Below are 23,360 nucleotides of genomic sequence, written 5' to 3' on the forward strand. Positions count from 1 at the left end.
TTAAAGCATAGGGCAGTGGCGCACAAACATGATCCTGCTGAAAATAAAGTAAAAAAAAAATGGGAGAACTGAATTTTAAGGTAAATCTGCATTTTCCCATTGTAGTCTATGGCATGCAGAATGTAAACAATACCAGGGAACACTGGTTGTCAAGGGGAAAATGTGTGTTTTAGTGCAGTAACTAATGACCTACATGCTGGGATATGCAAATGAGGGGAATATTACTGAATCACAAAATATTCTAAGTCTACACACTGCACATAACTGTGTAGGTACTTGAACAAGACCATGTAGGCAGGAGGAGCAACTAACAGGAAAAGGGTATGTGTAATGCCTGCTGTAAGCACATTGTAGCTCAGTGGTCCATGTTTGCCCTTTGCACAGCTAAGGAAGGGGATGTGTTAGCACTGTTTACATTGCTTAAATGGGTGTGCGCAGCATGCACTGGGCATTAAACTAAAAAAAAAAAAACAGGAAATAGCAGCAGTGTTTACATTTGAGCAATGTGTATGCGCGGGGCTTAAACTAGAAGGAAACTGGTAAGGGGAAATAGCAGTAGGAAAGCAATCAAGGAGAAATAGCATAGCTGGCAGGTAGAATGTATCAGAATCAGCCAATTACACAGGCAACAGCCAAGAACAGCACTATAAACTATGCAAACACCTTTCAGACTGTTTTTTCCCCACAACCTCTACACCATCGGTGTACACAAATGGGGGATTTGTAACTGGCAAAACTAACTAAAAATGTTAGAGGCTGCTGGCGCTTTACTCTATCAATATGTGCTGGAGGCTGAGGGTGGTGAGGAGGAGAATGCTGACAACCGACCCACATTGAAGAGGAGGAGAAGAATGTACAGGGTAACCTACCAGGACCTACATGAGCTGGAGATAGTGGAGCACTATAGGGTGGACAGGGACATTATACAGCAAATCATTGAGCTGCCCAAGCAACAAGGACCTCTGAAGCTGAAACACAAACAAACACCAATCACAACCAAAGTGTCACATAGTTCAAAACATCTGTGTGCCACCCAGCAACAGCCCCTAAGGCAAGATAATGTACCTAACACTTTAGTCATAGGTGATTCTATAGTTCAGCACACTGTTGTCCCTCTCACCAGGTTGAACAAGGAGAAAATTACAGTCAGCTGCCTGTCGGGTGCCAGGATCCGCCACATAATGCATGCACTCAAGTCACTCCACAACAAGTACAAATATGACTCTGTCATTGTCCATGTTGGAGTGAATGACTTGAGACGTACCTCACTGGACTACATGAAAAGAGACATGGAAGAGCTCTCGGATTATGTGGCCCAGGCTGGTATGACCCTAGCCCTGAGTCGCATCTTGCCTTCGCCCAGAATGACACCACAATATAAGGACAAAATGATTGACTTCAACAATTGGCTAAGCTTCTGGTGTCATTCAAAGGGGATCCAGTATCTATCTGCCTGGGACGACATGATTGACAGACCACGATGCTTTGCCAGAGATGGTCTGCACCTGTCGCCTTTGGGATTCAGGTTAATGGCTAAGGCTCTTGCCACCCCTATATTGCCTTTTTTAGGCAAAGTTCAAAGAACAAAACCACCACTGTAACAGGTACAAGCATGCAAAATCTGAAGGTAATGCTACTCAATGCTAGAAGTCTAAACCTCAAAATGCACACTCTTGAGGCACTCCTAAAAATGGAGAACATCGATATCTGTGCAGTAACTGAGACCTGGTTCAAGGCTCCAGAGAGCACCCCTGCAATACCAAGCTACAACTCTTACCACACTTTTTGGCCACCAAAGCAGGACCAAAACACTAAAGGTGGAGGAGTGTCAATATTCACCAAGGATATTCACACCACCAGGCTAGTTGCCCAACACAATTCATCTGAAATTCTCCAGGTGCAACTAACACTAGGTAAGACTGCAATCCAAACTGTAGCTTGCTACAGATCCCCCACCATACCCCAAGATTCTCACTACACCTTTCTAAACATACTGGAAAATATTAAGATAGAACCAAACACCCTAATACTGGGTGATTTTAACTACCCTGCCATTAACTGGGAAAGCTACTCATGTACCAACTCCTTTGCCCAACGGTTCTTGGAATTCATAAATTCCAACGCCCTGGATCAACTAATCCATAGTCCCACCAGGGGCTCCAATATCCTAGACCTGGTCATTATCAACATGGGAAATCGATGCTCTACACCTATGGTCACCCACTCGTTAGTCACATCTGACCATAAGCTAATCACCCATAGCATCCACATCCCACCCCTACCCCCCAGTAAGGAAACCTCTATAAAAAACTTCTCCAAAGCCATCTTCATGCTACTCAAGTCAGAGGTGACAAATTTCATGACACCCATGCAGATGGGAGCTGAAAGTTCAACTGCTGAATCTTACACTAAGGCACTGTACAAGCACATCCACTCATGCATAAATCGTGCCATCCCAAATAGAACCAAGATGCTCTCATCCAAAAAAAAGAAGCCAATCTGGTGGTCCCCTGCCATAAACAAACTTTACAACAAAAGGAAGAAACTGTTGCAGAAAAGAGGAAAGTACCAGGATGCAAAAAACTTCCTTACCAGCCTCAGTAAGAAACTGAGATCCCTCATAAAACCCTCCAAAGCCAGTTACGAAAATAAAATTGCCAACGATTCCAAAGACAACAACAAGGCATTCTATAACTATGTCAAGAATCTAAATGGCAATGCTCAGATCTGCTCTGAACTAAAACAGAATGACATTAAATATACTGATCCCAAGGATATTGCCAATATCCTGGCAGATCGATTCAGTGCCAACTTCACCCCCCTCTCACCCCCTAAATGGCCCATCTCAATACCAGAAAATTGCCAAATTCCGGTAATAACGGCCACACAGATAAAAAACACACTCTCCAAAGCTAAGAATACAGCATCCCTGGGACCAGATGACATCCCGTGCTGTGTACTACATGAACTACAATATGAACTGGCACCTCACCTAAGTGTCATGTTTAATCATAGCCTCACCTCAGGTTTCGTGCCTACTGAGTGGCGCACAGCTACAGTTATCCCACTCCACAAGGGGGGATCCACCTTGGATCCCAGAAACTACCGTCCCATCAGTCTGACAAGCCTTATCTGCAAGGCCATGGAGCGTATTATCATGGAACTTATAAACAAAGACATTGGCAACCTTCAAACACTGGACCCCACCCAGTTTGGGTTTGTGAAGGGCCGATCTTGTCTCCTGAACTTGATTGACTTCTTCGAATCAGTCTCCAGAGCCATGGACAAGGGTAAGGTGGTCCACACAGCCTATCTAGACCTTGCCAAGGCCTTTGACACCATCCCCCACTCTGGAATCATAGATAAACTTACTAAGCTGGGCATTGATCCCTACGTCACCCAATGGGTTGCTAACTGGCTTACTGATAGAACCCACACTGTAAAAGTAGCCGACTCCAAATCCAGCTCCAGACAAGTGACAAGTGGAGTACCTCAGGGTTCCGTCCTGGGACCGCTCTTGTTTGGCATCTACTTCTGTGAAGTACAAGCCAATACTAAGGGACTCTAGATAACAAAGTTTGCAGATGACTGCAAACTGGGAGCCATTAATGAATCCCCAAATGATGTGGATACTCTACAAAAGGGCCTTACAGAAACAGATGCTTGATGCCAGAGCCATGGGCTCAAGCTCAATGCCAAGAAATGTATAGTTATCCCCTTTGGGAAAAAAACATGTATCCGTGAATTACCATATAGGTGGCAGTACACTAAACACCGAAAGTTTGATAAGAGACTTAGGGACACAGGTGGACAGTGGTCTCACCTTCAATAACCACATCACCACAACAGTCAGGAAATCCTTCTATGTGGCAACTAAGGGCTTTTCATCCAGAAAAAAGGAGGTCATTGTTCCACTGTACTCATCCCTAATTAGACCCATTATAGAATACAATGCCCCGTTTTGTATGTACCTCTCAAGACATCTGCAACAACTGGAATGGCCACAGAAATACCTCACTAAAATAATCACAGGCCTAAATCAGATGCCCTATGCTGACTGCCTTAAAAAACTCCAGCTATACTCTGTCGCATATCGTCTACTCAGAGGTGATCTTTGCTTAACATACAAGGCCATGTCAAACCCAGAGCTGTTGGACATGCTACACTTAAAGAAATCCCAATCCCTCAGAGCCACACGCTCCAGGGATCTAAACCTTGTCATCACAATAAACAAAACATGCTGGGAGGGATAGGTTCCTGACCCAGAGACTCCCCAGACTCTGGAATAGATTGCCCATACATGTCAAGCAGAGTGCTTCTTTGGTTTTCTTCAAAAGGAACCTTGACTATTGGATGAGAGAAAGGAAATTCACCCCGGGGATCACATCAGTCGCCCTGCTAGACAGGGGTCCAGGGAAGTAAATAGTGTGGGAAGAAATAGCCAGGGAATTGTTATGGCTAGGCTTGTATAGGCCCTAGGGCTGATAGCCTAGTACCAACCTATGAACCTATGAACCTATGAGCTGTGCCAGCCACGCCTCACACACAGAACTAACACTGGGAAACCCATCTCAGTGGATACCAAGGTATGCATAGGCTTAAGAATACTAGTTACAGGTACCTTCCAAAGATTAACTGGGGATATAATGGGGGTCTCACAGGCATTAGCATCCAGGGTACTCCACCAGTTCCTGGATGCCATGACACCACATGCCAATGAGCACATATATTTTCCTAACACCCGTGAGGCATTGATCAGAAGTATGCGTCTCTTCCATCATATAGCAGAATACCCTGAGGTAGTTGGTGCTATAGACTGCTTATCCATCCACATCAATGCACCACCTGGTGAGTGGGGTAGGGTCTACATAAACCGCAAGAGCTTCCCCTCCATCAACTGCCAGGTCATGTGCAATGCTCAGGGCATTATCATGCAAGTGTGTGCTGGCAGCCCTGGAAGCTATCACGACTCCCACATCTGGCATTCCTCACAGCTGTATCAGGGGTTTGCCAGGGGGGATGTCCCATATGGCCAACTAGTGGGGGATGCTAGCTATGCACTGGAGTTGTGGCTGATGACACCCATCAGAAATGAACACACACCCCCCGAACAAGAACGCCGTAATGAGGTACACGCACAGACAAGGATCATTGTAGAGCATGTGTCTGGGATGCTCAAGTCGTGGTTCTGCTGCCATGACATATCCGGTGAACCCTTGCAGTACTCCCCAGCTACATGTGGCCAAATGTTCATAGTATGTCCCATGCTATACAGTATGATCCTGCAGGAACAGCTGCAGCAGTAACAGCATGAGGAGGCACCACACAGCCCTCCACCATTGCCAAGGCCACCGCAGGCACAGAAGGACTTGGAGGAGGAACTTCCTGAGCCTGCCCCTGTAGGCAGATGGAGGCATGCCTAGAATGACCTGTCCTTGGCAAAGAGGCAACATATAGCACACACTGACACTGTAGGGATCCAGGGACTGACAGCTCTCTCTGACTCACACCGAGTAAAATGGATTCCAAACATGACACAACCTGTGCTTTACCATGTATAGGGAATGTACTATGTGCATCCAACATAGTCAGCCATCCAGCACTGTATTCAATTCAGGACCAGCAACAAGGTAAGTCACTCTTCCTATCAATTAGTGACTGCAATAGTATGTTCTGATAGTTGTATGTATGGTATGGATGCAAGCATTCAAGGGAATTGGGTGGCTGAATGGGATAGCAGCAGACAGCTATATGGGACAGCAGGAAATCCATAAGAAATACTGGTGTCAACATACTAGGTAGTACTACACAAGGTGACAACTCCCACCGCAGTACGTGTGGTGGCCCAAATAACTGTGGGTGTCCATAGGTCACACACATGGATGTTAATGAGGGTCACATACCCACCACAAGCCTCAGCCAGCAGGACAGGTGTAGATGACCATAAAGGCTGGGCTAAGGCCTCCAAATGATGGCAATGTTGAACAGCCCCCCTCCAGACCTACACAGACATACTACAACAGGTCTGGCAGTTGCGTTTTAGTTCTGAATGGTAAGATGGCTGAAACTGAAATTTCTATCCCATTAAAATCTAACATGTGTACTCTACTGATATGCCCCCTTTCTGCATGAAAGGTCACAATACAATATGAAATGGAAGCAAATAGAGTAACTGAAATACCAGTACAGTCACTGGAAATGTTTAAAGTCTTCAGATGTGCACCCCCCCTCCACAATCCCATGTAGAAATGCAGTAAAATGTAAGTTTGAGGAGTAATATCACTGGAGCATAGATTGCCAGAGCTCTCCCAATCTACATGATTGATTGTTGCATGTGTACAATATGCATGGGTTAGTGAGGTAAGTTTATTGTGTGTTTAATATTGTCTTGAATCACTCAGCATGTAGGCCTGGATGGTTGTGTCTCAGTGGCCTAGGTACAGCACTGTGGACAGCACAGCCATGTTCCAACAACTGCAGTGCCATCCACACTGCTTCTCAGCTACACCCATGTCAGCAGTTGTACATACATACTGTCCAAATGTCAGTATCTTTCAACATTGGAAAGCTGGACATGCAATGAATGGGGGCCTATACATAGAAACAGTACACAGGTGGAAGTACCCTACACAGAGTGCATATAAAATAACTGTCAACTGCACACAACTTTGGATTTATACATAGAGGTTAGCATCACATTAGTTGCCCCTCTAGTATGGACTACTGGTAGTTTGGCCAATCACTGGCAGACCACAAAAGGCACAGTTATAAAGTAATAACATGCTGCCCATGTCCAAATACAAGGCAGCATAAGGGGAATGTCCCAGGTATATCTTTAAGTCAGATGCCAGTAGCTCCCATATCACACATGCACTCAGCTCACCCCACCATCAGCCACAGGTTTATCACAGGTCATATCCTTGGTGTAGTGAATGAGTACAGCATGACCCCCATCTCTTTATGGGAATACATACATGATGCTGCATGCTGAATAGGTATCCCACGCAGGTGTGGCCCTAGCTGTAAGCAGCAACCTACTCACATCCAGACTTGTGGATCAGTATTAACAGGAAGGATTGACAGGAACACCTCGGCCACTTATCACTGTCACCCCAGGGTAATCCACTGGCTTGCAGCCTGGGAACGTATGAGTGACAGAATGCACTGGCCTGCTACAGATGGCCTGCAATACTCTCAAATGGCCTAGAGTTCTCTGGCAAAGCCCCATGCCTCACCCATAGTGCCAACATATGGAATGTCTATGGATCCTAACTAACAACTTACCACAGTAAACCAAAAGCAAATGCAAGGCCATGCTGACAAATGCCAGTAGCATGCCTCCCCATATCCTACTGCAAAAACTGTGGACCAGGCCATAACTACTGCTGGGATAAAGGCCCAACTATAGGGATACCTCTGAGATATTGCTTTCGTAATGTTAAGAAGAGGAGAGAATAAAAGGGGGTGTAGAAGCATGGATGTCATGGAGTTTGTGAAGTCTGAAACTCTAATGTCTGCCCATACTACCCCCTGACTGCAAACCCATGAATGAATAGCCACAAAACTGCTTGTAAACCACAATGTGAACATAAATCGACCAGATATATGAGTCCTGCCTCTGGATAACCTGGGTGTATCTGTACAGCTGAGAGGTATGGCCTCAGCAGGATATGGCCATTCCATTAAGTTGAGAAAAGCACAAGAAGGTGATCCCAACCCAGCATACTACCAAGGTGCTGGACCATTTACACAGAACCAACAGTCTATTGTCTGTAGCTACCCCTTCACAATGGCAGGAGTGTGCCAGAATGTGTAGGCAATGCCTCAGAATATTGGTCTCAGCTTCATTCATCTTGTATTTCCCTGGTAAAATAACTGTGAGCAAAGAGTGATAACTGTCAGTAGTTGATGACATGATACATCACAGTGTAAAACAGTACATATGTCAGAAAATCTATGCTACAACCAACCATGTTACACAAGCAGCACAAACAGCAATCATAACAGTAACCCCTGTATGTTATTTATTTATTTTATTTATTTTATTTTACACTTGTTGACCAGGCTAGTCCAATTGGGTTTATGTCCATTTTCAGTAGAGGCCCGGAGAGATAAGCTCCAAAATAAAAATAAATGATTAAAAAATAATTTGACAGTTACAAAGGATAACTTTTAGCACATTGTTACAGTTCTTTTCAACATGACAAAGTACAAATTAAACACATATGACAAAAGAGTTAATTTCCTATTCCAATCTAGAGTAGGAAATATCATCTGGTTAATGTTCTTCCAAAGTAATTTACAGCTGATTACTTAGCTTGCATTTATCATTTCAGCAGAAATAAATAACATGGTCTAAGAAGAGAAAGAAAGAATGAAAAAGTTTAACAAACAAGTAATGGTTAGTTGGGGTTGCAACTAGGACATAGCCAGTGTTTTCTGAGGTATATTTTAAGTTTCTGTCTGAAAATTGATAGGGAGGAAAGTGATGTAAGATCACTGGAAGTAGATTCCAGTTTTTCCCAACTGTATTTGAGAAGTGAGAGTCCCCTGCCATGTTGTTGGATTTGGTTGTACGTACTAGTAGTTTATTAGAAGAGTGTAAGGTGTTCAGATTTTTGTAGGGACTGATCAGGGAAGATAGTATTGTGTCTTCTGAGGCTGATAAAGGGTCTTATGGGCAATTCTAAGTTGGTTAAAAATTAGCTGATTCTGAAGGTCCAGCCAACCTAGCTGTAATAGATTCTGACAGTGATGGGTTCTAATGGGTTGTCCGGTGGCAAATTTGGCAGTGTTATTGTAGGATTTAGCTAGTTTCAGGAGACTATGTTTAGACAGGTTAGTATAGATAGGAGAGGCATAAAGAAGTGTAGAGATTAGGTGGAAGTGGGCGATAGTAGATCTGGCTAGTGGAATAAAGAATGGTTTAATCCTGTAGAGGGAGCCCATTTTTGTTGACAGTTTTTACTGTATTGTTTATATGAGTATCAAAGAAGAAGTGGTTGTCAATAGTTTCTCCTAGGAGATTGGTTGTTATATCAGGAGATATGAGTGTTCTATTTCTAGATGTAATTGAGAAATTAATTTGGGTGGACTTACGGGTAGAAGGAAATAGTAGGAGCTTTGTTTTTTTAGGATTCAATAGGAGGCAATGTTGAAGAAACCATGTTTCAACTATACTAAATACTGATTGAGTTTTTGATTGCAGTTCAAATGAGAAACTGGCAGCATATTGTATACAAGTAGCTTGTGGAATAGCCAAGTATAAATCACTGATGAAGACTGAGAAAAGAAGAGGGCCATAAATGGAGCCCTGAGGGACACCTAGAGTAACAGGCAGGTGGAATGATAGGTGATTCTCCCAGAGAACTGCTTGCTGCCTATTGCTGAGGTAGGAATTGAACCATTTTATGGCCTGTGAATCAAGAGAAAGAGATTTGAGAATATTTATTAGCAGTATGCGGTTAACTATGTCAAAAGCTTTTGACAGGTCAATAAAGAGAGCAGATGTAAGAATATTATTTATGTTTTTGTTAATGGAGTTAGAGAAGGACAGGAGGGCTGTTGTGGTACTATGGAATGGTCTAAAGCCATGTTGGCATTCAGCAAGCAAGTTATTTTGAATTAGATGGTTGAGTAGTTGTTTCTGAATGCATTTTTCCATTATTTTTGCCAAGGGGGATAGTAGAGCTATAGGCCAATAGTTAAAATGTTCATTAGAGTACCCTCCTTTGTGTATGGGGATAATGTGAGAGATTTTCCAGATTAGATTACGGGAATTTTTCCCTCATTTATGGTTCTGTTTATGAAGATGACTGTTGGATAGGCAACAGCTCTAACTGCTTTCTGCAGGTAATCTGTAGGTAGCTGGTCAGCTGATGGAGTGCAAGGTTTTAGTTTGTGGATGAGTTTACAGATGAAGTGTATTGGGATAGGTTGTATTTGAAATGTGGGGAGAGAGCTAGTAAAGGAGGTAGGAAGGGCTGAGCTGTCAGTGTAAAGTTGGTTTGCAAGAGATTATATAGCTTCTGTAAAGAAGTTATTAAAGTAATTAGCAGCTTGCTTTCGGTTTTCCCGTTGACTACCTAGTGGGGTTGGTGTCCTAGTTTCGCCTGGGTGAAGCAGTCTATTGATGCTTGTCCAAAACCTTTGTGGGTTACTCTGGTATTTTTGTTGCATTTCATTGTAAAACTGTTTTTTATCTGAGATAATAGCTTTTATTTGTTTCTTTTCTCATTTGTCTAAAAGTTAGGTGATCTAAAGTACCTTTGGTAGTTCTCCACCTGATCCAAGCCTTGTTTCTGAGTAGCATTTTATGTCTGGTGTCTTTAGAGAGCCAGGGGGCTGGCTTAGTCCTAATTCTTATAGTATGTTTTGGAGCATGCTGGTTTAGGATGGCTAAGAATTTTGTGTTAAAGTATTTAACAACTTCTTCTATTGAGAGGCTTTTTTAAGGAGGACCAGTTGCATGCCCTAAGTTCATTTGGGAATAGATCAGGGTTGAAGTCCTTATTGGACCTTATTGTCCTATATGTGGTTGTAAGGGGAATATTGCTCTTTTGTTTGATTAGGTAGGTTAATGAATGGTCACTGATATTGTCTGGGAAAATTCCTACCGCATAAGTATGGTGGTGTTTATTTATGAGAATCCAATCTAAGATAATTTCCTTTTTGTTTAGTTTATTAATTCTAGTTGGGGAGGAAATGATTTGTGAAAAGCCATGCAGGTTAATATGGGAAGTGAGATGTTCAGCATTGATACACTTCCAGATGATATTGAAATCCCCTAGGATAATAGTTTCTTGTGGGAAGTATGGTGACAGGGAGCTAAGGATATCCTTGAGTATACTGATATTATTACCTGGAGGTAAGTAGATACAGATGATATATATGGATTTACTAGAATTTAGCTGAAGTTTGGAAACAAGGATTTCCGCGTTGCTTTCTGGGGGTGGTGTATAGTCTAAGGAGGTAACTTGTAGGCTATTTTTGAAAAGGATAGCAACTCCCCCACCTTTCCTAATTTTGCGGTCAGCCCTTATAATGTTGTATCCAGGTGGGGTGATTTCAGTATCTAGAGTATAGGGTTTTAGCCATGTCTCTGTTAGGCAAAATATGTCAGAAGATTGCACATCCAATAGATCATGGAGGTGTGTAATGCCCATCGTGTCTCCATATTGGCAACCTATCTACAGATATCCTGCAGAAACAGGTTTCTAGGTGTAGCTGTAGCACACAAACCCTGGACTGGAGTACAACCCTCCCTGGAATGGATTTACACACTCAATATAGAAGGTCATACTGGGCATGCTCCTAAACTTAGAGAAATGAAGCCCATGTCTAACAACACAGTGGACTATAGATATCTGTTGACAACACAGTGGACTATAGATATCTGTTATTCACAGATGTCTGTGCACACACATCAAATTGTACACCATTTATACTTCACACACACATGCACACACATTGGATAGGAATACTTACACATATTTAAGGCCAACATAATATAATATGTCAAACATACACACACACAGACGTGGGGAAGAGAGAGACAGACAGCGGCAGACAGAATCCCATTATGAGGCCTTTTCCACCCAGTATATATCTCATTGGCTTATATCACATGATGTGCTGATGTCATTCACTGTAGAAATTCCTTTTGTTAAACCTCAGCCCTATAGTCTCAGTGGGGCTTGTGATAGCTGTGTAACACTATAGTACAAATAAGTATTCATGTAGCATTTGTAATCTCAATCCTGGAAAATGTAAAGTTGTGTGGGAGTGTGTGTGAGTGTTTCTAGATGACCGAGTTTGAGGCCATTAACGCTCATTAAGCTTCCTATTGGCCATACTTTAGCACTCCTGCTGATGTCAGTCACCTTGAAACAACCCTTTGGGCAGCTTGCAGTTTTGTAAGCTCTGTAGAGCTCACAATAACTGTGTAATACTCTAGTGTAGAAAGTTAGTTAGGTAGGAGTTCTAATCCTGGTCCTGGCAATTGTGAAAATGTGTGTGTGAGTGTGGCGTGTTTGTTTCAAGATGAATGATTTTAAGTCCATTCACATTACACTTCCCATTGCCCTACTTTAGCACTCCTGCAGACATCAGTCACCTTGAAATAACCCTTTGGGCAGTTTGTAGGCTATAAGCTCTGTGGTGTTCACGATAACTGCATAGTGCTATAATATAGCAACGTAGTTTGGTAGGAGTTCTAATCCTGGTCCTAGCAAATGGGAAAATGTGCGTGTTTGTGTGAGAGTGTGTGTGTGTCTTTGTAGAGATGTGATTTTGAGGCCATTCACACCCACTACACTTCCCTTATCCCTCCTTTAGCACTGCTGCTGATGTCACTCACCTTCAAAGATACCTTTTGACAACCTTTTAACATATAATCTCTGTGGCACTCACAATAACTGTGTGATACTATAGTGTAGCAAACTGGTTAGGTAGGAGTTCAACTGGGAAAATATGTGTGTGTGTGTGTGTGTGTGTGTGTGTGTGTGTGTGTGTGTGTGTGCGCCTTTGTAAAGACATGATTTTGAGGTCATTCCCACTCACTACACTACCTTTACCACTCCTTTAGCACTGCTGCTGATGTCACTCACCTTCAAAGATACCTTTGGATAGCTCTCTAGCATATCATCTCTGTGGTGCTGCTGCTAACTGTGCGATGCTATAGTGTAGCAAACTGAATAAATAGGAGTTCTAGTCTGGGTCTTAGCAACTGTAAAAATGTGTGTGTTTGTAGAGATATGATTTTGATGCCATTCACACTCACTACACTTTGTTTCCCTCTCCTTTAGCACTGCTGCTGATATCACTCACTTTTATAGATACCTTTGGATAGCTCTGCAACATATAATCTCTGTGACACTTGCAATGACTGTGTGGTACTCTGCAAAACACGGTTTAAGTAGGAGTTCTAATCTCAGTTCTAGCAATTGTAAAAGTGTGCGTGTGCATATCTGTAGATTGAAGTATTTTGTGTCCATACACAGCCAGTACATTTCAAAGTGTAATACTTTACAGTGGCTGCTGATGTCACTCACCTTAGAGGTATGTTTGGACACTATTCTAACTATGAGCTCTGTGGCATGTGTGATGAATGTATAACAATGTAATAGCAGTAACTGCATAGATAGGGGTTTGAATCTCATTCCTGGCTAGTGTTTGTGTGTGCATATATGTGCTTGTACCTTAAATATTTTGGCCCCATTTACACCCAGTACACTTCTCAGTGCCCTTCTTTATACCTGTTGGCAACCTTAACCCATGTAAGCTCAGTGGTGCATGTGGGAAATGCATAACATAAAAGTCTGAAACCATAGTTAGATCAAGGTCTCAGACTGACTCCTAGTAAATGTGTGTGTAGGGTAATGTATTTTATGAAATCTCTCACCCACTACATCACCCAATGCCATTATTTACAAGGGCTGGTGATGTCCCTCACCTTAGAAGTACCTTGGGACAGCAGCCATCCTATAAGCTCTGTGGCACATGCAATAAACACGTAACACTGTAGTATTAATACATAAATAGGTATGAGTTCAAAACTAAGCACTGGTATGTGTGTGTGTGTCTCTGTCATCAATATCCTGTGTGGGTAATTGTGTAAGGTGGGCTTTGCTAAATTATTATATCGATGACCTAGTATATTTCCCATTGTCCACATTACAAGGCCAACAGTTATCAAACACCATAGAGGTCAGTATAGACAACTCTACAGCCCTAAATGTGTAGTGCCATGTGCAATGACTATGTAACAGTATGGAATAGTTAACAATACAGGCAACCCTTCTAATACTCAGAGACCACTCTCCACCCAGGAATCATACACAAACACACTTGACTAGGCATCAACCACTTTATCAGTAGTTCTCTTGCAAACTGCCTCACAGATAGTACCTACAGTGTGATTGCAGTAGACTCCATGTCAAACCAATGACCAGACATGACTGGTGTCACATAGGGTATGGACCCGTGTCCTCTCATGTTTGGGATCTACCCTTCTGAGGTACAGGAGAACACAAAGGCACCCTGGATGAAAATGTTTGGATACAACAGTAAGGTGGGTGGTAGTATTCCCAATCCATGTGATGTTGACATCATGCACAAAGGCCACTGTAACACCTATGATTGTTGTCAGAACCCTGGACATTACCTAAATGTCAAAAGGTGTGCCGCCATTATCTTTGGGAACACCATGGCTCATATGAAGTAATACACTGGTGGCAGTCGACTGAACAGTGAAGTTGTTATAACAGAATGTGGAACACAAGTTGACAGTCATCTGTCTATTGACCATAACAGTGCTACTGACATCAAAAAGAACTTTTATGTGTTACATCTCCTAAGTGTGTGTTATCCAGCAAGTAAAAGGACTTGGTCACCCTGTACCCTCCCCTCAGTAGCCCAATCAATGTGTACTGTGGCCCTTTTGCCATGTACTCCACTGGACAACTACAACTGTAGAGTCTGCAAACATACCCCACAAAGAGAATACCATGCCTTATACACATGCCCTGTATGGACAGACAGCAATAAACCCAATGAATCCCCATATCATACTGTCTATGTAGGTGCAATGACTACCTCAGTTATACAGCCACGTCTCACCAAACTAAGTCAGGAATGCTACATCTGAAGATACAAATCTGTCCACACAACATACCCCAGAGACCTCAAGCACACTTCCACACTTCAAAGGACATGCTTGAGGGACAGGTTCACAACCCAGACACTGTCCATGTTATGGAATATAAATCACATACATGTGAAGCAGTACAAATCATTGGCCACCCACAATATAAATCTGGATGAGTGGATGGGGAATACAATACCCACCCCTGGGGACCACTCCAGTGACTATACTCATGAGCTACACTGGAGACTATTGTCATGCGGCCTGATGCCAGGGTATTCCCTTGGGCTAACCTTGTAGAGTCTTCAGGCCCGTTCACCTACTAAACACCTATGAAGCAATGGACCTATGGATCTGAGTACTGGCAAGTGTGTGTGTGTGTGTGTGTGTGTGTGTGTGTGTGTGTGTGTGTGTGTGTGTGTGTGTGTGTGTGTGTGTGTGTGAATAGTAATCTCAGTGTGTTTGGTTGATGAATATCCCATGTGGGTGTAGTTATTAACAATCGGAGGTGTGTCCAAACCACAATACATACCATTCTCCACTCTACAACAGATGTTGTAAATCAACCTATACCTATGTACAACCCTTGGCTCTATAATCTGTGAGGCATATGCAATCACTGTGTTACAGACCTGGGAAATCCATCCTGATACAGCTGTACCCTGCCTAAGACATGGTTGATGTGTTACTACACTGCCATATCCCTTGGTCTTGGTGTAGGACCACATCCTGGTGACACACAGATGCCTAGAACAGAAACAGGATACAGCATATGAGAACACATTCATTCAGCATTAATAATAGCAATACATCATGGCTAACACTGCACATACACTATGATGTGTACCCCTTCCAAATGCCAAATAACAGCAACTTACACAGATTACATATCTACAATTTAGTAAGTTCACCCTGTGCACCAGACCCATATATGCATGTCCCTGCATCAATGGTTTTGATGGCAGGCATCTGGCACAGGTTTCATCATATGCACAAGGTGTGGTGTGGTTTTGCCAGAGGCCTAGGCTGTGTCATTTGGTTGACAGCATGGGTGTGTGATTGGGCTGTGGGAATGCCATGGCCTGTGCAGGTGTGGTGCATGTGTGTGGAGGTGACCTTTTACTGATTGTGATGTCTGTGTGTGTATGTTTGCAGGCACACAGGCACACCATGTGGCTGCCCTACACTGATGTTTTTTGGACAACTGTGGCCTGTACATGGAAGGGTGTGCAGTTCACTGACTCCAGCCATGGATGTGGGAACTGGACCTGCCAGGGGTAACAAGGACACCACCAGGGACAAGGACAGACATAGTACTGCTCCCTGATGGTGACAGTTGTCTGCTGGATCTGCTTCCCTGTTGGGATCAGCCAGGACCACATACCAAAGGCCTGCTGCATTTTGGCATGAACATCACACCACCCTCAGTATTGCTGGTGTTACTGCCCGATTGTGGTGCTGAGCTACTTCCACATGGCTGCTAACTCCAGTCCGCCAAACATTCATGCACAGATATTCCACGGTGGAGGATTGCCATAACTTGACCCCACCGTCTATCATCAATCTCATTGCCCTCATGCAGGACCCCAATGAGTTCATGAAAATCGGCACTTGCACCAGGGAAATGTTCTTCAACCAGCCTGTGCATTTTTTCTGGTGTTGCATTCATTACTTGCCTGTGCATCCATTACAGACTGAAACATGTGCCTGGTTATTGCAGTAGTGGCACTTTCAATATAAGCTGGATGGGCAGCCATTCTCCTCAGAGCACCCCTGGCCACAAATTTGGTCCAAGGTCAATTTGTATGTTATGTAGAACACAGCCATGGATATGTTGGTGTCCCATGGAAGCTGTATTCTTGCCTGTGCACAATGCAGGTCTATTCTGGCCTGCAGTACTGCTGGGTAACTGCCATTCATTTGCCATTGTGATTGTACACTTGTGGGGTCTGAGAGGGGTAAAGCTGGCACTGAATGTATTGCCAAGACTGTGGCCAATATCTGTTGTCTTAGGATAGGTATTAGCATTGTGCAGTAACTCACAGCACTTGTGTTTAATGTTGTGGAATTTGTTGATCTAACTATCAAAGATTTTGTGATTGTCATCAGTGTCTGCTGCATGTCTACCTTCATAGATGTCTGTAGGGGATTCCATGAGGCATCCCAAGTTGTGTTTGATACTAATAAGGGAGTTCAACAGTCATGGGACACCACCTTTCTCTGCAATAGTGTTCTCCTTCTGTTGTACAGCTTAGTAATGGCAGGGGACCATCACATTGTCTCCCAGTGTTTGGAGGACAGTGTCTGTCTTCTTTTGGCTATGGCTAGTACCATGCATTCATGTACCTGTTTGTACAATGCATATGTGTATGATTTGACAGTCATGCAGCTATTTCCCATTGCCATGGGTTCAGTGAAGTCATCCACCCCTGCTTTTATGGCTGCAAAGTCAGCTTTGGAGAGGTTTTGCAAGGTGGTTACCTTTGTGGGGGGTGTGGCTGACATGTTGAGTTCCATGTGGATTACAGCCTGTGTGGATCTCACCTGGTAGGGATTGACAACTGTGATGAGCAACAGTCCCATATTTAAGTAGTCAACACAGGCAAAGGTTGTTGCATCCTCTACCGGGGGTCAGTATGTGCCGATCCAGGCCATTGGAAATGATGAATCTCAGGAAGTGGTGGGCCACTGTACTGGAATTTGGCTACACTCCCCAGGTGATGGAGGGGTAGTTGAAGTCTCATACTATGTCAGTGTTGCATTGGACTGTCATAGATGGAAGGGTGTTGAGGAATGTACATTGACAGTCTAAGGACTTAGATGTGGATCCATAGCAGGTTATGGTCTGGATTGCACTATTACCCCAAGGCAGTTGTACCAGAAGTATCTCCAATGTATTATGTTGGGATACTAGTCTGGAGGTGTTCCTATCCATAATGAATATGTAGACAACACCACCTGTGGAGCTGTGTTGTGGTCCATGTTTGGGGGCTGGCAGCTGTGGAATGTGTTATAGCCTGATACTGCAGGGCTGCTGTCTCCTGCTGTGAACCACCTCTCCATTACAGCAGCAATGTTAATGTCCTCCACTCCAGTGAGTGCTTTGAGTGACTGCATCCTGACTATTAGATGTCTTCTGTTGAGCAGCATGACCCTCAGATTGCATACATCTAGCTGTTATGGTGGTAATTACATTAGGAACACTGCCTAATAAGGCATTATAGGGGCGGCAAGTCACATAGCCAGTACCTCGAAACCCAGCACTGACAGATGTAGGACATCTGTGGCAGGTCATTGAGTTCTGTAAATCATGTCATCCCAAGCAGAGATACTGGATCCCCTCAGAATGACATAAAACATGTAAGCCAATGTTGCAGTCAATCATCTGTTGATAGTAACGCAGCATCATTCTGGGTGATGGCGGTATACTGTTCAGGGCTACTGTCACACCTGCCTGGACCACAAAATCAGAGGGTTCAACCATGTCTCTTGTCATGTAGTCCAGGGAGTGTGTCCTAGTTCATTCACACCCACATGGATACAGAGTGATACTTGTAGTTGTTGTGGAGTGTCATGACTGGCTGTGTAATGTGTTGGATGCTGGCATGTGATAGATATTTGACTGTTACCTGCTCCATATTCAACCTAGTGACTGGGATATGTGTGTGCCTTAGTATTGAGTTACCCATGATCACTGTATTGTGCAAGGTGGTTAGCCTTAGGAGCTTAGGTTGAGGGGCACACTGTGTAGGTTAAATATGTGTCCCTTGATATGTGCCATGTCATGGTGTTTGAGTGGGTGTCTGTCTTGCTGGTCTGTGCTGTTTGTGGAATTGTCCATTGAGTGCCTCTGTGAAGGTGGGTGTGTGGCTTTTCACTGTATGTCATGGCTATCAAAGTGGGTGTCATGGTGAGGCATGTTTTCTACATGGTGTGGTGCAGGTGTTGATCTTATCCTCTTGACTTGCTAGTCCAGTCTTTGCTGGAGAGTGCATATGTCCACATTGGGTGATATACAGGTAACTCTCACAGGTCTGATTGTTTAGAGTTAGAGGGGGTGGGTTGTCTGTGTACATGAGGCAGTTGCAACAGTGCCTCAGAATGGACAAGTGCACCACCAGGTTAATGGTTGAAAGCACAAAAAAATGGCATTCAATAATGCTGGGAGGGGTGGACATAACTAGTAAGTACTGGGGCTACTTCTGTGATTAACAAGTACTGCCGACAGCTCCCAAATGTGCCAGACTTATTGATACAATAACCTGGTGAAGTGCCAAGCCATAATGCTATTTGAAGTGCAAAACAGAAAGAACTAGCATGATGTAAGGGTGGAACTGAAGGCAGACTTTCTGCCACCTGTAATACTTTACCTCAGCTGTGCAGTTATCAGCAGCTTTGGCTAATTTGAAAATTCAGTAGGCTCTGTAGTGCGTATGGTAACTGTGTAACAGTATAATAGACATGACTAGATAGGCAGGAGTTATAATCCCAATACTGGCATGTGTGTGTTTGTGTGTCAATTATGTACTGTCTGACTTATACCATTTTTGACTTGTGTACTACCCTTCACACTTCCCCTCACCCCACTCTAGTAGTCCTGTTGATGTTATCCACCTTAGAAGTACCTTTGGACAAGGTAAAATGTATAAGCTCTGTGGTGTGTCTAATAACTGTGTAGCACTGTAGTAGAAATAACTAAACAGGCAGGGGTTTTAAGCTCCCTATTGTTAACTGTTGGGATGTATTTGTGTGAGAAAAATTTAGTGTGTGGGTTACACTATTTTTGACCTGTGTACTAACCTTTACACTGCCCCTCACTCCAATTTAGTAGTCCTGTTGATGTCATCCACCTTAGAAGTACCTTTGGATGCAGGGAAATTGTATAAGCTCTGTGATGCATCTGATAACTGCATAGCACTATAGTAGAAATAACTAGATAGGCAGGAATTCTAATCCTAATACAGATAACTGTTTGTGTGTATTTGAGGATCATATCATGTGTGGCTTATACCATTTTGATGTGTGTGTACCATACATGGCTGGTGACCACCTCTTGCTGCCATTACTTTATATAGAGTGGTAACAGCATCTGCCTGACATGCAGCAAGTTAAACCTTTGTACAATCCTCTGTATAGATATGTCTGGAATATCCAGATGTTTGCAACCTATACGTGCTCGGAAGTGGGCTGTGTGCTGTAACAATGCCCATGTATGTGATATTGTAGCAAAATAGGGTACATTGAGTGTACTGACACATATGGCAGCATGAGGTATCACAGCTGACTGAAACATCATGCTGATATGACGTCTGCCATCCTCACAGATGGCCATCCTTGTATATGCAATACATGAGTCCAGATGCTTGGTTTTACAAGTGAACTGTTCATGTTATGGATCACATTAAAGGCTGGAAGAGGTGTGGACTGAGATATTGTAGTCCTAATGTGTATATAACAGGAACACCTTGCATCTTAACAGGGATGTGTACACAATTTATATACACTGTATACCATTAATGTGTCACACATGCCCCTACCTTAGGATATTTGTCCAGCCTATTTTGCTGGCCCCTGTCCAGATGTCTTGGCACTGACAAGTTGTGAGGTATGCTACAGGAATGTTGACTGCATGTCAGATAGGCCCCAGTGGTGACCACTGTAATGCAGTGCAGTTAACACCAACAAAACTGAACATGTACATCATGCATTATGGGTTGATGTAATAAATGTGTGCATGGCAAATAGCATGGGTTTAACATGGCCAGTGTATTGGCAAACCTCAACAAAACAATTCCATACTAACCAGCTACAGGCAGCTGTCCCAGCTGTATACCAGAGGGACCTAAATAGTTGTGGGAGAGAGGTAATGTCAGTAGCCACTCATGTGGCCTTGGTACAGGGTGGAAGCAGCATTTCAGCACATTAACAGTACAATCCCCAATACTACAAAATATGCTGGCCAACACCATAGATGCACACGTCTGCGCATTACAAAACACCAGCAAGACCTACTATCTCATCTGAGATATGCAAGTAGATAGTATACAGATAGAAACGGATAAGCAACAGTGTTCTAGTAATGTGCACTGGGGCCTTACCTGCATGCTCCTCATCCAGTGTGTGGATGCAACCCGCTTCCACAATGCTTTCCTCAGCTTCATGCCTTGTGCATTGGGTGGGTGCCCCAAGGTTAGTGAGGAGCTCCTCAGTGGGCATCAGTGGGGCTGGATGTCTGGGCCCCCACCTGTTGCTAGCCAGTCCCTCGCTACAGCAGCATCCCATTGACAGCATGGTGGATGAGGTTGGTGGCCTGATGCCACACCTGCTCATAAGTTCTGCTGTGCAGGTCGGCATCATTTACCCTGTGGACCAGATTGTTCTACAGGGCGGTCCTCTGCCACATATCTTGTGCTCTCCGTCCAAGTAACAGGGCATAATGTTCGATCATATATTGAGAGATGATGTCAGTTTCCCCAACAGAGAATGCTGGTAGGCGAGCCCTCTACATGTTACCTGGAAGACATAAACAGGAAAAAAGTTCACAGGACCTCATACGATTGTCAAATTGCACATCAGCAGTGGATATTACATGCATCATAACCCTCCAATCTATCATGGCTATATCAGCTTACATTGCACTCCTGGCCTTGAGCTATCTTATCCCCCCCAATGTTGGACACTTAATTGCATAATCCTCTATTCTCCATTCATTTCTTTGTAGAGGGATGACAGTGGCCATCTTCCATGTGGATGGTGTGTGGATGGTGGCAGGTTTTTGCTTGACTGTGGTGTGTGATGGAGCAGTGAGCACATGCCTGAGTTCATGTAGGAGGCAGACAGTGATGTTGTTGTACCCCATGGAGGTTTACTGTTGTTACCATCAGTAGGCAATATGTACATACTCTCCATTGCCGAGGGGAGGAGTGTGATTGATGTGCATATTCCCTTATACAACTGGGGTGGACAGGGTGGCAATGTTCTGACCTAACTTATCTGATGCAGCTTGCCTATATCCATGGCATGTGTATATGAGGTGTGCTTTACCCACAGTACAGGGTGAATTATGTTGTTGCCTCTGAGACTGAACATATGAGGAGACACTGCTGCAATTGTCCTTGGTGGTGTGGGTATGTCTGATTTGTAATCATAGTCAGCCTTACAGGAAGTCACCTGTGAACTTACATGCTTGCTCAGATAGAGGTGGACTTGCTTCCAAGTTGTTGCCTGCACCTATGTGTCCCTGTACAGCCAATGTAGCAACTTATCATGTGTTTTTTCTATTGCTGCTGTCCACCAAAGGGGATTACTCTGCCTTGGTGGAGGCTGGTTATACAGGTCACGTACTGCTGAGTCCATATAGCTACAGTGGATATAAAATGTTACAATGCCTGGTATTTGTGCAATTGAAACATGACACCACAATAACTCATTTTAAAACATTTCCCACCTTTAGTGTGACCTATAGTTTGTACAATTCAATTGAAAATATAATATAGTCTGTGAAAACATATGGAAATAATAATCAGTACAATAAGCCAGTTGAAGGAGTGTGAACACCCTTAAACTGATATGTCGTGTATGCACCTCTCAAAATGGTTACACCATTCATTTGTCTTGGTTTGGACTCTAACATCATGGCACATCTTTACTTGGCAATAGCTGGTCACTGTCCTAGAAACGCCTTTGTTTGTTTTTCAGTGGAATTGTACAGGCTAGGGGTCACATTCAAGATGAGAAACATTATGAAATGATTTTCTGTGGTCTCATTGTCATACAGCACACAAACCTGGGATTCCAACAGGGGTGTGTACACTCATGATATCCACTGTATATAGGTGCTGATATAGCTGTTAGTGGTAGGCATGGACAGAGGATCATAACAGAGTTGGACACTTCTCCGATTACTACCTAATAATCATGTCTACTCTAGTACCCATATCAGTGTCAGGGAAATGCAACAACCAGTAGCTGTACATATTTATGTCTGTTATATGCACTGACACTGATAATACACACATGTGCATCATGCACAACCTATGTACCAGACTGCTTGAAACCCATGTTATTAGTTTTTTGCCTTCCGGCTGAACATACGCATACATATATGTGCTCAGGGGATACCTGGTATACATTTGTGTTCTATGTTAGTATGGCACACTATATTTACAGTCTTGCTGCTCAATCATACTTCTCAACCTCTTATAGCAGGACGTCTAGACAATGGCACACATAAATGGGTGACAAATGGGACATCAATACCGATACTGTATTAATATAGCTACACCATACATTAGTAAGTTGATTGCACAGTAGGCTTTGACATCACTGTGATAATGTGGAAGATGTCCAACAGCCATAAGTAGGCTATGTTACATTGTCATTGCTCACAGACTTACCAATGGTTTGGCTGACATAATACAGATATATGTGTATGTGACTACAGATATCAGTCATAAATGTGCTTATTGTCCAGCAGAACACTGTACAGTTGAATGTTATTAATTCAATATATCACATGCAGTTCAACACACGTCTGCAACAGTACTTTACTATGCACATGCCCTATATAGGTCTCTTAGATTTACAAGACAAATGTGTATCATACTCATATTCACATGTAACATATGGATATGGACAACATCCCATTAACTGGTCTAGCAGTGGCACAGTCACAACTGTTTGACAAACACCCAAGTGATTGTCATATGTGAGCTGT

Source organism: Protopterus annectens, chromosome 1.part1 (assembly GCF_019279795.1).
Source record: "Protopterus annectens isolate FY-2018-M chromosome 1.part1, PAN1.0, whole genome shotgun sequence".
Taxonomy (NCBI): Eukaryota; Metazoa; Chordata; order Ceratodontiformes; family Protopteridae; genus Protopterus; species Protopterus annectens.